Source organism: Pan troglodytes, chromosome 17 (assembly GCF_028858775.2).
Source record: "Pan troglodytes isolate AG18354 chromosome 17, NHGRI_mPanTro3-v2.0_pri, whole genome shotgun sequence".
NCBI lineage: Eukaryota > Metazoa > Chordata > Mammalia > Primates > Hominidae > Pan > Pan troglodytes.
In genome coordinates this window covers 89,898,638-89,915,605 of record NC_072415.2, presented here as the reverse complement: position 1 = coordinate 89,915,605, position 16,968 = coordinate 89,898,638, and the positions used below count along the sequence as shown (strand labels likewise).

The following is a 16,968-nucleotide window of genomic DNA, read 5'->3' as shown; positions in this document are numbered from 1 at the left end:
AGACCGTCCACTACAAACTCTCAGGGGGCTTGCTGATGGCCCCACGCCCCAAACCCTGACACAGTGGCCTTGTCTGAGACCATGAATGCTCAGGGGGCTTCCCGATGGCCCCATGCCCCGACCCCCGACACAGCGGCCTTGCCTGAGACCACAAACGCTCAAGGGGCTTGCTGATGGCCCCACACCCCAACCCCCAGCACAACAGCCTTGCCTGAGACCACACAGTGGCTTCCATGTGAGTTTCGTGGGCTGGATGCCTGGCTCTCAGCCCCTTTGAATGAGGGACCACTGAGTCCCACTGGGTGAGATTGAGACCTGCTGTCCTGCACCCTGGCAGGGAGAGGAAGACCCCAGGCAGAAACTCATCCTAGAGACAGACTCCCACCACCTGTGTGGACTATCCCAGCCGCCTCCTTCCTCTGTCACCCTAACGTCCCAAAGCTCTGTGTGAACAGATGCAAGCTCAGGCCTGGCTGGATCAATCCACCTGTCACTCCCTGGGGCCTTCACTCCGGTCTCTCATCATTTTCCTTTTTTCTTGGCTCTGCCCTGTCCCCTAGGCGCGTGTGTGTGCACGTGTGTGTGTGTGTGTGCATGTGGACCTGCGTCTGTCTATATTTCCTCCTCCCTCACAACTAGACTCTAGATTTTAGCAGGTGGAGACATTTTTCTAGCTCTAACTCAGCACAGAATCCAGCTCACACTCAACTCAGAAACATCTGCTAATTTAACTTCCTCTGGCCCTGCAACCACACATGGTGGATGAGGCCGTCAGGTGAAGAGGCTGCAGCCCTGCAGGGCGCCAGGTGGTACATGGCCACCAGGACCACAATGAAGACCCGAAGGCGAGAAATGTGACAAACAGTAGACAGGAAGCCACTAAGATCATCACTGAGAAACAGACAATAGAAGGAAAAAAAAAGGCAATGAAGAAAAACGTTCAGCCTTAGCCAGACATCATCAAGTGCAGCGTTTTCTAGAAACTCGACCTGTAGCCAGTGCACTTTCGTGTGGGTGCAGCCAGCAGGGCCCAAGTCTGGAGGAAGCTCCGCAGGTGCCAGCCTCATCCCGAGTACGCAGCAGGCCCTCCTCTTACACCTCCTGCCACGTGTGTGTTTCCTAATGACCATGTATCACTTTTACAGCAAAAAGCCACGTATTTGGAAAATTGAGAAGAGGTTAAAGCACTGAAACGCAGTGCGGTGAGGCTGAGAATGAGAAGGATGCATCTGGCACAGCTTTCCCGAGAAACAACCTGGCATAATGTGTAAGACCTTAGTGTTTCTAACTTTTGACGATATGCAAAGTTTCTTCAAAGATGTATCTACAAATACGTCCATGACAGTGGTATTTGGAACATCAACAAACTGGAAACAACCTACATGGCCAATAACTGGAGGACACAGAAACAGAGTTTGATAAATCCAAACAAAAGGATGCTTTCAATATAACACGATGTGAAATAACCCCAAACATGTATGAGAGCCTTCACCCATATGCATGTGTGCGTGTGTGTGGTCATTCTATAAATACACATTGAAACTATCCTAATGTATTAGCAGCTATTACCTCTGGACAGTTGCAATCTTACGCAAGATTTTTAAAAAGTAATTTATACTTCTTTTTAATTTTCATTTCCAAGTCTTCTGTGATAAAAGTGTACTGCTTTTAGAATGTGAGAAAAAGCAATAAAAGGCATTTTAAATTGCATTTGTTGTACCTGGAAGCCTGAAGAGGCCCTCCACTTGTTCCCGTGGGCTCACTGTTGGCTTCTTTTTGATGCCACATTCCCTTTGGTGTGAAATGATTTCTTCAGAGGCTGACAACCACGGTTCACATCAAAGAGCATCAGCCCAGACTTGACTGAAGCACAGACTCCAGGAAGCAGCGGTGCGTCAGCAGCTCTGGGGCTGGGGTGTGTTTCTGCACCTTGGCTCAGGACCGGCCACGGGTGCACCTGAGCACCCATGGGAGGGCCCCCCACAGCCACAGCCTCTCAAGGGAAGGACCTGGGCCTCTGACACAGCACTGGCTCCAGCCAGGAGTCCCAGGTGTGTGGCCTGGGTGCTGAGTCCCCCCTAGAGCCTGGTGCAGCACCGGCCAGCAGGAGCTCAGCACACCGGGTGCATACCCCATGCAGTGATCAGTGGGTGCTGGCGGGCAGACTCCAGCAGGGCCAGGGTCCAGCGGCTGTGGCTGGTGCCTTCCAGCCTGGGCAAGAAGAACATGCTCTCAAATGCCCTTTTCTTGTGGCCTTTGGGAAACAGGTCACATAGGCCTGCAGTGAAGGTGGCCAGATTTAGGGTGGGGTTGAGCAGTGCCTTTCCATGGGGCCTCGGTGCAAAGAATGGCACAGACCCCGAGGCAGCAGGTGCTCTGGCCACCCCATGATCGTGCTCCCAGGTCTGGAGGCATTCAGTGCCATGCAGCACTTTTGAAAGGAACAAGATCCCCATGTTGAGGAATAATCTGCCACCAGCAAAGGACGGGCCTGCTGCAGGCTGGAGCTCCCTGAAGGTGAGATAGGAGTGACACGGCCAGGCCAGGCCTAAGATTCTGATCCACCGGCACCAACCCCGGAGAAACCAACACGGAGGCCTCAGCATGGCCCCGGGGCCATCACAGTGAGGAGAAACTTGGAGGCAGCCCAGTCTCAGGCACCTGCTGGCATCCTGGAACCTTGGCCGGGACTGGGGCCTGTGGTCGGGAGACGTGGGAGGGCCCCGGCTGAGCTGTGAGGGCTCCTGGACAGGAGGGCAGGCTCCCTGCCGGGGCAGGATGGGAGAAAACGCCTCCTCTGTCAGCCCAGCAGAAGCCTTGGGCCACAAGTGGTGAGAATCACGGCCAGCCCTGCAGGTTCTCAGGGAAGAAACACGATCGGAGCCCCCAGAATCACAGGCCCCCTTGTCGGTCCCCAGCACTGCACACCCACGCCTAGCCACTGTTTTCTTCACCCTAGAATGTTTCCGTTTCTAATTTGGCAAGTATTAAAGAAACCAATGATACATATTTCCTATCTTCCCTCTTCTAGAAGATGTCTTTTCTTTTGGCAGAAAACAAGGGAAAATTAAATCAAGGAAATTTGTTCACAGTCAGAAACTGTCATCTTGAAGTGGCTGTGAACGTCCGGGAAGAAGAGCTGGAGGCCTGGAGATGAGGGGGCTGGCCCTGCCCTGTGACTACAGAGGTGAAAGAGCTGGAGGCCTGGAGATGAGGGGGCTGGCCCTGCCCTGTGACTACAGAGGTGAAAGAGCTGGAGGCCTGGAGATGAGGGGGCTGGCCCTGCCCTGTGACTACAGAGGTGAAAGAGCTGGAGGCCTGGAGATGAGGGGGCTGGCCCTGCCCTGTGACTACAGAGGTGAAAGAGCTGGAGGCCTGGAGATGAGGGGGCTGGCCCTGCCCTGTGACTACAGAGGTGAAAGAGCTGGAGGCCTGGAGATGAGGGGGCTGGCCCTGCCCTGTGACTACAGAGGTGAAAGAGCTGGAGGCCTGGAGATGAGGGGGCTGGCCCTGCCCTGTGACTACAGAGGTGAAAGAGCTGGAGGCCTGGAGATGAGGGGGCTGGCCCTGCCCTGTGACTACAGAGGTGAAAGAGCTGGAGGCCTGGAGATGAGGGGGCTGGCCCTGCCCTGTGACTACAGAGGTGAAAGAGCTGGAGGCCTGGAGATGAGGGGGCTGGCCCTGCCCTGTGACTACAGAGGTGAAAGAGCTGGAGGCCTGGAGATGAGGGGGCTGGCCCTGCCCTGTGACTACAGAGGTGAAAGAGCTGGAGGCCTGGAGATGAGGGGGCTGGCCCTGCCCTGTGACTACAGAGGTGAAAGAGCTGGAGGCCTGGAGATGAGGGGGCTGGCCCTGCCCTGTGACTACAGAGGTGAAAGAGCTGGAGGCCTGGAGATGAGGGGGCTGGCCCTGCCCTGTGACTACAGAGGTGAAAGAGCTGGAGGCCTGGAGATGAGGGGGGCTGGCCCTGCCCTGTGACTACAGAGGTGAAAGAGCTGGAGGCCTGGAGATGAGGGGGGCTGGCCCTGCCCTGTGACTACAGAGGTGAAAGAGCTGGAGGCCTGGAGATGAGGGGGGCTGGCCCTGCCCTGTGACTACAGAGGTGAAAGAGCTGGAGGCCTGGAGATGAGGGGGCTGGCCCTGCCCTGTGACTACAGAGGTGAAAGAGCTGGAGGCCTGGAGATGAGGGGGCTGGCCCTGCCCTGTGACTACAGAGGTGAAAGAGCTGGAGGCCTGGAGATGAGGGGGGCTGGCCCTGCCCTGTGACTACAGAGGTGAAAGAGCTGGAGGCCTGGAGATGAGGGGGCTGGCCCTGCCCTGTGACTACAGAGGTGAAAGAGCTGGAGGCCTGGAGATGAGGGGGCTGGCCCTGCCCTGTGACTACAGAGGTGAAAGAGCTGGAGGCCTGGAGATGAGGGGGCTGGCCCTGCCCTGTGACTACAGAGGTGAAAGAGCTGGAGGCCTGGAGATGAGGGGGCTGGCCCTGCCCTGTGACTACAGAGGTGCAAGAGCTGGAGGCCTGGAGATGAGGGGGCTGGCCCTGCCCTGTGACTACAGAGGTGCAAGAGCTGGAGGCCTGGAGATGAGGGGGCTGGCCCTGCCCTGTGACTACAGAGGTGAAAGAGCTGGAGGCCTGGAGATGAGGGGGCTGGCCCTGCCCTGTGACTACAGAGGTGAAAGAGCTGGAGGCCTGGAGATGAGGGGGCTGGCCCTGCCCTGTGACTACAGAGGTGAAAGAGCTGGAGGCCTGGAGATGAGGGGGCTGGCCCTGCCCTGTGACTACAGAGGTGAAAGAGCTGGAGGCCTGGAGATGAGGGGGCTGGCCCTGCCCTGTGACTACAGAGGTGAAAGAGCTGGAGGCCTGGAGATGAGGGGGCTGGCCCTGCCCTGTGACTACAGAGGTGAAAGAGCTGGAGGCCTGGAGATGAGGGGGCTGGCCCTGCCCTGTGACTACAGAGGTGAAAGAGCTGGAGGCCTGGAGATGAGGGGGCTGGCCCTGCCCTGTGACTACAGAGGTGAAAGAGCTGGAGGCCTGGAGATGAGGGGGCTGGCCCTGCCCTGTGACTACAGAGGTGAAAGAGCTGGAGGCCTGGAGATGAGGGGGCTGGCCCTGCCCTGTGACTACAGAGGTGAAAGAGCTGGAGGCCTGGAGATGAGGGGGCTGGCCCTGCCCTGTGACTACAGAGGTGAAAGAGCTGGAGGCCTGGAGATGAGGGGGCTGGCCCTGCCCTGTGACTACAGAGGTGAAAGAGCTGGAGGCCTGGAGATGAGGGGGCTGGCCCTGCCCTGTGACTACAGAGGTGAAAGAGCTGGAGGCCTGGAGATGAGGGGGCTGGCCCTGCCCTGTGACTACAGAGGTGAAAGAGCTGGAGGCCTGGAGATGAGGGGGCTGGCCCTGCCCTGTGACTACAGAGGTGAAAGAGCTGGAGGCCTGGAGATGAGGGGGCTGGCCCTGCCCTGTGACTACAGAGGTGAAAGAGCTGGAGGCCTGGAGATGAGGGGGCTGGCCCTGCCCTGTGACTACAGAGGTGAAAGAGCTGGAGGCCTGGAGATGAGGGGGCTGGCCCTGCCCTGTGACTACAGAGGTGAAAGAGCTGGAGGCCTGGAGATGAGGGGGCTGGCCCTGCCCTGTGACTACAGAGGTGAAAGAGCTGGAGGCCTGGAGATGAGGGGGCTGGCCCTGCCCTGTGACTACAGAGGTGATCAGGCAATCTCATGAGCGTTAACTATTTTTTTTTTGAGACAGAGTCTTGCTCTGTCGCCCAGGCTGGAGTGCAGTGGCGCGATCTCGGCTCACTGCAAGCTACGCCTTCCGGGTTCAAGCGATTCTCCTGCCTCAGCCTCCCGAGCAGCTGGAATTACAGGTGCCTGCCACCATGCCCGGCTAATTTTTGTGTTTTAGTAGAGATGAGGTTTCACCACGTTGACCAGGCTGGTCTGAAACTCCTGACCTCAGGTGATCTGCCCGCCTCAGCCTCCCAAAGTGCTGGGATTACAGGCGTGAGCCACCGCACCCAGCCAAGCGTTAACTTTTAATGCATTTTATTTCATCAAAGCATTTTCACTCCATTGCATCAATTGCTATGATGTTAAATAAAATGTACCGATATAAAACTTGTCATAGAATTTTTTCCTGTTAATCTGCACACAAAGACATCCCCTCCAAAAGAACAGGAAAAAAAAAAAAAAAGCCAGGAACTCTCCTCCCAGCTGCAACAGATGCATGCTAGAACCACTGTACGCTCAGAATCTGTTATCTGCCAGGTTGGGGGTGGCTCAGGTGTGCACACAGGGGTCAGTGCCAGGAAGGGTGTCCTTGGGGTGTGAACCTGAGCTGGAGAAGGAAGGCAGGGGAGCCAGCCAAGTGTCTGCTTAGCTGTGGGTGAAGAAGTTACAGCCAGACCTTCCCCACTAGGGCCGATGCTGCAGCGGCCGGGCTGGGACAGATGTCGAGGCCAGGGTCTCCGGACTGGAGCGGCACGGCTGGGACAGGTGTCGAGGCCAGGCTCTCCGGACCAGAGCGGCACGGCTGGGACAGGTGTGGAGGCCAGGCTCTCCGGACCGGAGCGGCACGGCTGGGACAGGTGTCAAGGCCAGGCTCTCTGGACCAGAGCGGCCGGGCTGGGACAGGTGTCGAGGCCAGGCTCTCCGGACCAGAGCGGCACAGCTGGGAGAGCCGACCTTCACTGCTCCAGGGTCCCCAGACGCCCCTCCATGAGCCGCGTCCACCTGCTCTTCTAAGTGCTTTTTGAACATTTCTAAACCGCAGAGAAAAGGTGAAAGGATCCCTTTAGCTGTCTGTATTTGGGCAGCTCTTTCCATGATTTTAAAACCCACAGTGAGAAAAACATTTTATGCTGTGACCAGGAACACACAAAACTAACTGCACAGTGTATGAAATGCTCATATTTTCTGTCTATTCCATCTCACTATGAAAACGCAAGTCACATCCACAAATCACCATTTCCAAAACTTCTCAGAGATGAACGTCATGTAGGATATGTGCTAAGAATCAATTCCAGGCCCACCCTGACCCACCACCTGGGACCCCTGGCGAAGGGGTCCCCAGTCCCTGGCTAAGTGGCTTCCCATTAACCAGGTGATGAGTGTGATGAGAAACGCGGGCAATGAATCCCTCCACGCGAGGGCGGAGACACGGGTGAGAGCACCCTGCTGGGGGCACAGGAGCCCCTCTGTGCGCCGCACCCAGGAGCTCAGCCAGGAACAACTAGGACCACACAGCCTTTGCCACTGCACTAATCCTATGCAAGAATACATTTGCCTCTTCGAGCTGGAATTTAGTAAAAACTGCTGCCACATTCAGATCAGCCTGAAGGTTTCTGAAGCTACACTGGGCCCCATAATTCTAGCCTTTGATTTCATGTGCTCACTACTCACGTCTAATCTAAGATTTAAACTCCATCGCTTAACTATCTGAGAAGGTTAAAAATATCCAGAAGGCCATTGAACTCTGGGAACTGCCTCGGAGGGCTCCCGGGCCCAGCATGTGCGTCCCCTCCTTCCCGGGCCTGGGTGAAGGGTGGGCAGTGCGGGGCAGGTGTGGCCCCTCCACAGGCCCCGGCTGAGGAAACCCAGCAGGGATGGAGGACCTGGACCTGCTGGACTAAGAGATGTGAGGATCCCCTCGGGGAAGGAGGACACAGAGCTGGCGAGGCCTGAGGCCCTCACAGGTACCGGTTCTCACACAGTCTCAGCTTCCTTAATTGACAAAGGCAACATAAAGGTCTTCTGCGCTATTTTTATATTACATTTCAATTAGCCTTTTTCTAAACTCATAATCAAATTAAAATACTGCATGGTTTCTTTTTGAGGGAATGTATTACTGATTTTGACACAGGTCAGGGCGTCATCATTCAGTTCAACCCTCTCATCTGACGTGGCGGGGATCAGAGACCAGCAGTTAAAGCCCTGCCCAGCATCTCTTGGCCGCCCCGGACATCCGCATGGCTGTCTGCAGAGGGAGGCTGTCTGATAGTTCACAGTGCCTCAACAGCACGGAGCTCCTCGTGGCCAGACTGTCGGCAGCTGCCTGGCATGGTCTCCCATCACGTGAAAAGGCTGAACCGGCTGTTGATAAGATTTCTGTTAGCAATTCTATGAGTCTGGGTGAACTCCTGGCCCCACTGGGGACCCATTTTGACTTGACATTTGCTTCGGGTGCCCCTCGCTGTGGTTCCCCAAGCAGACCTGTCCCTACAAACCAGCCGGCGGGTGAGCAGAGCCTGCGGGTGCCCGCAGGACACGCCAGGCCGACTGCAACCATAGGCACCAGCCCACCTCCCGTCTGCTCAGCGCCGCCCGCCCGGGGAAGGAACTGCTGAGGCTCCTGCCGGAAAGCCGCGGCTGTGAAGGAGCCAGTGCTGTTTCTCCGACACCAGCAAGGACCCTGAGTGCCTCCCACACGGGAAGGCGGGGTACATGTCTCGTCAGAGGCAGGCTCTGATTCAGCTGGTTTAGGGGGCCGAGATTCTGCCTCCCAAGCCTCATCTGAGGAAGGGGGTCTTAAACTCCCTCAGTCAATGCCCGCCCTCGTTGGGCTCATGCCTACCGGCTGGGCTACCTGATGGCAGCACCCGTTTGTGTCTGAGCGACCTCACTGGCAGCAAGGGCCCCATGGCTCCTTTCCTTACCACCAAGAACATCCCTGACCAAGCGTTAGCCCTAAGATATCCCCATTCATTACAAAATTACCCATCCGTGGACAGGCGCGCAGTACTCAGACACAGGTGGCCGTCCCTGGATGCCCTGCGTGTCCTCGTCCTGCAGGCCCTACCACCCCTCCCGGCCCCCAGAGCTCATGCCTGTCGGCACAGCCCCATCTGCTCCCTTCACTCCCGCCCCCACGCCTGCCAGGGCTGCAGAGAGACGCGCCTCCCACGACAAGCAGCCCTCCGTTCCCGCTGCCCTCCAGGTGCCTGCCTGAGACCCACTTCTTCCAGAAAAGCAGCCCCCAACCATCAGACAAAGGAACAACAAAGCTGCGCAGATCCTCCCGAGACATTCAGAACCCAAGCACCTGCTTTTCACCAGGGCAAACCCCACCACGCTATCGTTTCTGACCAGCCTGTTCCTACCAGCATGACCCATGAGTGGAGGCACCTGCACCTGTGACTATAGCCATGCAGCCCCAGCCGCACGCTGGGCAGAAACCCCGAATCACAGCTCGGCCACCCGCCCCCCACACACTTCCTGTGCGCCTGGCACAAGCAGGGCTCAGCCAGGCGCTGAAAAGGGAAAGCTGAGCAGCCTCCTGCCTGTGGCAGCTGAGAACTCACTTCCCTCCTTTTCTTCTCATGCCTACAAAAACACCAATTTTTGCCTTAAATTATCGAAATCTCAACATTTAAAACACACTTTTGCAAAGTGGACTCTAACAACTGGCAGTGGCCTTGGACAGACCTGGAAGTTGTTTTTGTCACCTCTCCCCAGGGAAGATGCGGACACAGCAACCCTTTGTGGCAACAGTGGATAGTCCCGAGAATGTGACATCTAAGGTGACCTCATCCCCAGAATGTACCACAATGCCCCCCAAATTCCCTAAGAGAGCCCGGCAATCCCATCCCTCTGACTAGGAATTCCTAAGGAAGAACCTTCAGAGGCCAGCTGTGTACCCTGCACCATCCCAGAGAACAGGGGTGGGGGAGGAGGGTCCCCTCTTCCGCGGTTCTGCTTGGGGTCTCGGGAAGCCTCCTGGACTCTCAGCAGAACGAAAACCACTCAGGGCTGAGTCCGTGCCCCTGTGGCATGTGGCCCGCGGGGTCACCCAGCTGCCTGGGCAGGGCTGAGGGTGGAACAGCCTCTCCACTTAATCACTCCGAGATCTCCCAGCTGGGTCAAAATCCATTATTTACAACCTGCCCGGCGCTCACTTTGAGCACACGCGGAAGCCAGAGGTCTCTGCAGGCAGAGAAGGGGGGACCCATGAGGCTCCCGCAGGGAAAGGACTTCCTGGAATTCTCCAGGCAGGTCGAATTGCTCCCAGCCCCTTTGGAGGAGGTGACAGAGGGGTCCCCGCAGCCCCTGCTGTGTGGGGAGACCCCGGGAGCCAGGCGCGCGGGCGGGGGCTCCACCGGTCACTCCGAAATCGCAGGATGCCCCAGGGTCTCCGGGACTTGTGGGTTTAGGGGAACGTTCGGGACGCGGAGCGGGCCCAGTTCACCTGCCGGACGCCCCCTCCGTCCATCCGAACCCGGGAGCCCCGCAGGAGGGACCCTTCTCGTCCCCAGTGACCACAGTCCGGACCCGGGCTGCGCTCGGCGGGCAAGGCTGGGAGCTCCCCGGGCCGGAGGACGGGGCGCATGGGCTCCGGGGTTTGCAGAATTCGCGGCTGCGGGAGCTGGGTCTTCTCTCCCCCAATTCGGGCCGCGCCCCGGCTGGTCGGAGGAGGCAGAGTAGGGGTGCGGCCGTGTGTCCGAGCGGGAGTGGGGCGTTCATCTCCGGGGAGAAGGGGGACCGGGAAAGGCGCAGCGCGCCGAGCATTCGCCCACACCCCGCCCGCTCTCCGCGCGAGCCGGGTGCGCCCCCAACCGAACCGGGGCGGGCGCCGGGAGAGTCGGGTTTTCCCGAGACCCGCGCCCCTTCCTCGCCTTCGGCTCACCCGGGCTCCCGCAGGACCAGCGCGAATAGACGGGGCGATCCGCGGCCGAGACCTCCATCCACGCGCGCGGCGCGGCCAGACCGGCGAGCGCCTCCGGCCCGACGCCCCCCTCGACTCCCGGACTCTGGGCGCTGAGCAGGAGGGGGAGGCACCAGCCCCGCCCCGCCCCGAGCCGCCCCCGCCCCCTTGGCCCGAACAGGGGGATTCCAAGGTCCCCTTCGACCCTCCCGCGCCCGCGCGCACCGCGCACCCGGAGAAGAAGCTGCGCGCGGAACCATCAGACAGGAGCCCGCGCCCCCCGCCCCACCGCCCACTGCGGCCCCGGCTCCTTCGCCGCGGACCCCCCCCCCCCCGGCCCCACGGCGCGCTCAACTTTACCTGCGGTCCAGACTCCGCGAGCTCCGGGCTCCGCTTACCCGGCCGGCGGCCTCCTCGGGGCGGAGCGCGGCGTCTCTGGAGCCGGCATCCCGGACTCCGGCGCCGCCCCGCGCACCGCCCCCGTCCCAGCCTTCAGTGGCGCGGCGCCCCCTCGCGACATCCGCGGGTCCCCAGGAGCGAGCCGACCCTCGGCTGGGTTTGGAGCCGGGGCCAAGTTCACTTGGAGGGAGCGCGGAGCCCACCCAGCTGCCCTTGGGGGGCAGGAGGCCCAGGCCCCACTCTGCACACCGCCCCCACCAGCGCACGCCCTGGCAGGGGCACACACGCTCACACTCACACAGGTGCACACTCACATCGGCAATCTGTGCAACTCATACGCTCACTGCCACACTCATAATCACACACACAGGTGCACACACATCGGCAATCCGTGCAACTCACACGCTCACTGCCACACATAATCACACAAAGGTGCACACTCACATACTCTCATAACCCCAGTCATTCATACTCACGTACATGCATACACACACTCATAACCACATTCATCCAGGCACACATGGACACACTCATACACACACGCACGCACACTCACACACAAACACTCTCAATGTCATTCCAGAGGCACGGGCTGCCTCCTGCCTGCTGTGACCACTCCAAAGCAGCCTTTGGGGTACAGGGGAAGAGACGAGGAACCCGGCCCAAGACTCTGGAAGGACAGGACTGTGGGTTTTCAGTCAACAGCCAAGGCACTTCTCGTTGAGCGGATCCCCAGGAGACGCCAGCTGTGAGGACTCCGGACGCTTCTGTGGGATGGATCCTGGAGCCGCAGCGGAGCCTCTAGTGAGTGGATGTTTCTCATTTGCATCCACAAAAAGGAAATGTTCCTCTCCAGCTCCAGCCGGAGCACCAGGTCTTGGAAGGGAGGCTCTTCTCCATGGAAACATCTACCGGATTCAGAGCAGGAGGTGCCTGCACTGCTGCCCCTGAAAGGGCAGAGGCTGCTTTTCTGGGGGGCAGCTGGTGGTTAGCGGAGGCCTTTGAGGCTGAACAGATCTGCCCCTGGGGACATTGCCCTGGGGATCCAGTGGACGTTTGCAGCTGCAGGAGGCAGAAGCAGCCAGGACCCCTTTATCTCAGAAGCCCCTGTTAAATACACTCATTAGAAAAGTAAACAAGATAACTCAGATTGCGCTGTCTGTGCTGGAACGCAGGGGTTGCCCTACAGCTGGTGGTTTGGACGTGGGGGTCTGAAGGGTTTCTCTGACCTCGGTCTGTTCTTCTTGGTCCAGTTCAGCCCTGGCTGCCTCTTTCAGACCCTGCACCTTGACCCAGTCTCTGGTGGCTGTGACCGTGCAGAGTGCAGTCAGCCCATCACCTCCCTTTTGCAGACTCTATATCTACTGATCCAACCAAAATGCTCACCAGCCTTTCCAGGCACCACATCACGTTTCAGGCAGCCCTGGCTTGCTAGTCAAAGCTCTAGGTCTGTGCAGTTGTTGGGTTTTTTCCCCCATGATTTTCAGTTACTTGATTCTTTAAAAGTCTAGGTTTTGTATATTACAATTTGTCCCTAGTACATTTTATTTCGGTAGTTTTTATTAGGTTAAACTTTTTCATGAGCCTTGTCAGATGTTTCAGAATCTTAATTCTGTTATGCAGCTTATTAGCTTCCTTCTCATCTGAAGCCATTGGACAACTGCTCAGTCGAGCTGGGCCATCCAAGTCATCAGCATAATTCATGTTTCCAAAAAAAGGGGTCACACCGGCAAGCCCGGGCCCCCGAGCACTGCCTGGACGCCAGCTGCGACTCCACGCCCACCCTGCTGATTCATTTCCCATTTTGTTTGGGAGGATGTCAGTGGAGACTTTCAGAAATCAAAATACAATGAATCAGGCATCTGAACTAGTAAACCTGCCAATATCACACAAAAAAGACAACAAATAATGTGGTCTGTTTAATAAGTTTTTTTTAGTATTGGCTAATGTTCACCAATCTGGGGGGGTGGTGGTGCTGCATGAACCCCGTCGGCCTGGAGTGGGGAAGGTCTGTGTACCCTGGACCGAGGTCCTAACACGTGGTGCCTCAGTTTCCTTGTCTATAATAGCAGAATGCACTTCGCTGTTTTACTAATTAAATGAGACAATGCTAGGACATGTCTGGCTCACGGCAAACAAACAAACAATGATCATCATTATTTTAGGTGCTTGCAAAACCTGTCACAATCTGGAATGTTTCCAGAATGCTGAAACACTGAACACATCTGCAAACTGAGTCTTGAAAATGGGACCTTGAACTTACAGCGAGGACGCAGTGCGGCATCCTGCCCAAGGGCAGTTCACACCTGCACAGCATGCGGATGAAACACGTCCCTTGACAGGCGATTTGTACAACCCATTTCCTTCTCCCTGTGATCCTGTAAATCGGTCCCGTGTCTCTCGGACGTGGGCAGGCCTCGTGTGTGTTTTTCTCCCCCTGTGATCCCGTAAATCGGTCCCATGTCTCTCGGACGTGGACAGGCCTCAGGTGTGTTTCTCTCCCTCTCTGATCCTGTAAATTGGTCCCGTGTCTCTCAGATGTGGACAGGCCTCAAGTGTGTTTTTCTCCCCCTGTGATCCTGTAAATCGGTCCCGTGTCTCTCGGACGTGGGCAGGCCTCGTGTGTGTTTTTCTCCCCCTGTGATCCCATAAATCGGTCCCATGTCTCTCAGACGTGGACAGGCCTCAAGTGTGTTTCCCTCCCTCTGTGATCCCGTAAATCGGTCCCGTGTCTCTCAGATGTGGACAGGCCTCGCATGTGTTTCCCTCCCACTGTCATCTTGTAAACTGGTCCCATGTCTCTGGGACGGGGCCTCGTGCGTGTTCCTCGTAACTCGTCTCTGTGCTCTTCTCCTCTCCCTAAGCCGCAGCCTTCCTCACCGTGTGCGTCTCCTTCCTGTTCATGGTTCCTGTTGCTCCGTCTCTGAACTTTGGATGTTTCATGTGTTCCCTTTCTTCTGATTGTTGTTGACAGCAGACTTAGGCAGACACTGAGGGTGCTGGGCCTTCCAGATGCTCAGGTCCCAGGACCCCTGCACTGTGATGTCCTAAGAAAGCACTGGTGATGGGCTTCAAGGACACAAGGATGCGGGGACAGGGCCACAGAGGGTGGTACTCGCTCCCGTTCATGCTCATGACTCCCCTTTCTAAATCACACACTCACTGTCACACTCACAATCACACTCACACAGGTGCACACTCACATCGGCAATCCGTGCAACTCACACACTGCCACAGTCATGCACATGCATCCACACACTCATACCCACATTCATCCAGGCACACATGGACACACTCATACACACACACGTGCAGGCTCACACACACACTCTCGTACTGTGGTCATCCCAGAGGCACAGGTCCCAGGTGACGCGCCTGCACCTTCCTGTAGCTTCTCTTTTAGGAAAGGAACAAACACTTTAAGATGTTTTTTGTCTGTAACGCGTGCTCATTGTAGAAAATGTGTGAACTTTTTGTGAAAAACACAAATAAGAAAATAATAAATCACTTCTAACTCCCATCTTCATCATCCAAACTTATCCCTGTTAACATTTTGGCACCGAAACACTTTGGTCTCTTTTTTTGTTGTTTTTGTTTTTGTTTTCTGAGACAGGGTCTTGTTCTGTGGCCCAGGCTAGAGTGTAATGGTACGATCATAGCACCTCCTGGGTTCAAGTGATCCTGCCACCTCAGCCTCCTGACTAGCTGGGACCACAGGTGTGCCACCACACTCAGAGAGTTTTGTTAGTTTTGGGGGAGACACAGTCTCACTATGTTGCCCAGGCTGGTCTTGAACTCCTAGGCCCAAGCAATCCTTCTGCCTTAGCTTCCCAAACTGCTGGCTTACAGGTATGAGCCACTATGCCTGGCCTACTTTGGTCATTTTTTATGTAAAAATAAATTTTGGTTTATTATACAAAAATCGCGTCATAAATATACACTGGGCAGGGTATACACACTGCACAAAAGGAAATGCACACTTTTTATTTTTTCCAACACCATTTTAAATAGATCTCCATCCTGGGGATGCTGCCACACTTTAACTGAAACTCTATTATTTGACATTGATGTTTTCTCCAATTTTTCACTATCTTAAAATACTCTGCCATAAACATCTTCACAGACAAATCTTGACCCACTTTCTTGACTGTGGTGACATTGCTGAATCCCAACCAATGTATTATTAGAGGAAAATCCTTGGTGTGAACATTACAATTGAAATTTTATTTCTTCAAAAAAATAGACTAGTGACTCCTTCTTGTAATCCCAGCATTTTGGGAGGCTGAGGCAGGAGGATTGTTTGAGCCCAGGATTTCAAGACCAACCTGGGCAATATAGCACAACTCTGTCACTACAAAAAAAAAAAAATTGAAAAATTGGCTGAATGTGATGGCACATCCCTGTAATATTAGCTACTTGGGAGGTTGAGGTGGGAGGATCACTTAAGCCCCAGGAGTTGGAGGCTACAGTGAGCTGTGATTACACCACTGGACATCAGCCTGGGTGGCAGAGAGAGACCCTGTCTCAAAAAAAAAGAAAAAAATTAAAAAGAAAAAAGAAAAGAAAAGAAAGAAAGGAAGAAAAGAAAACGAATAGCAAGCCTCTGTGTCCACTGGCTTATCTGTCTTGGGTGCTAAGCCTCTTGGGCAGGGGCACCTTCTTATCTGTGTCCTTGGGCCTTGGCATGGGCCGGGCTCTGAAGCATGTTGTCGGCAAGCGTTCACTGAAGGTGGAAATGAGGAAGTGGATGGTACTGTCATAAACTTAGATGTCAAATTACTTTCTTTACTAGTATTTTCCAAATTAGTCATTTTCTTCTAGACATTTACTATAATTTTCATATCTTGGCTGATTTTCAAAATAAGATGATATATTCTGCAGCTTTTCCGAGGTAGGATTGACACCATACAAGTCACCCATTTAAGTTGCACCATTCAGTGGTTTTCAGTGTATTCAGCGCGTGCAGCCATTGCTACATCCATTTTAAAGCATTTTCACCACCCCACCGAGAAACCTGTGTCCCTCAGCCCTCCCGACCTCCGCCCGCTCCCTTCCCCGTGCGTGGTACTGAGGGGACCCAGGAACTCACCTTCTGCAGTGCGGGAGAAGCTCCCACGGACGTCGGTCCCCGGGCTTCTGTCTGTCTTTCGGACACGTTCATTCTCCTGAACATCTGCCTGGCTCTCCGCTCTCTCCCTTTTTTTCTGTTTCTTGTTCATGGGAGACAGGGGCCCGTTTCTGGCATCTGCAGCCTCCCTCTCTGCGTGCTGAGGGGAAGAGGCTGTGGTGTGGCGGGGCTTGTGGCCCACTGGGCAGCTGCTCGAAACGCGCGTCCTTCTGTTTCCCGGTCCCTGATGTGTCACCCGCGTTTACAGTGTCGTCTGTGTCCGTGCGGTTCCCCCAGGTGCCCGCAGGCCCATCCCTCCCCCAGGAGGCGGGTGCTGCCCCCGGTACCTCTTCTCAGCGCCAACCGGCTTTGACAGCAGACGCTTCACCTCACAGGGAACACAGGGTCTCTCTGCAGCTGTCTCAGGCCTCCTCCTCTGTTCATTACTTTAATCTCTACCCTAAATTCCCTAACTCCACCTTTACTGTTATTCTACTTCCTCATCTTAACTTGAGCTCCAGATGGGAAGCGGTCCACTGAAACACGCACACGTTCCCTCTGCGAGTCCCCGGCTGCCCAGCGCATTCTTGGCGAGGGAGACGACTGTGCTCTGGGGTCTCGGACCCACGTGTGGTGCAGAGGATAAGACCACCTTCCACTCGGCTAATAGGTGTGCTCCTGAAATTTGTGTAAATTAAAACATTGAAAGTGGATTCAAATGTAAACACGAATCTGGTGGGCTCTCTGACGAACAGCTCTTCATGCCAGATTCTTTTGTAACGCAAGCACTTGCGTTCTTACCGAGCTGTTGGCAAGGGAGCAGTTT

General features: G+C 55.8%; 1 protein-coding gene across 2 annotated transcripts in view; it reads right to left on the bottom strand.

The window, feature by feature from the left end:
• Positions 1 to 11,110, bottom strand: part of KCNG2 (potassium voltage-gated channel modifier subfamily G member 2) — a 115,545-nt gene extending 104,435 nt beyond the window's left edge. For both annotated transcript variants that reach the window (XM_016933960.3, XM_016933963.4), the window contains exon 1: positions 10,997 to 11,110. The gene's annotated coding sequence lies outside the window, so the exon portion shown is untranslated. The remainder of the gene's footprint in view (positions 1 to 10,996) is intronic.
• Positions 11,111 to 16,968: the final 5,858 nt, after the last annotated feature.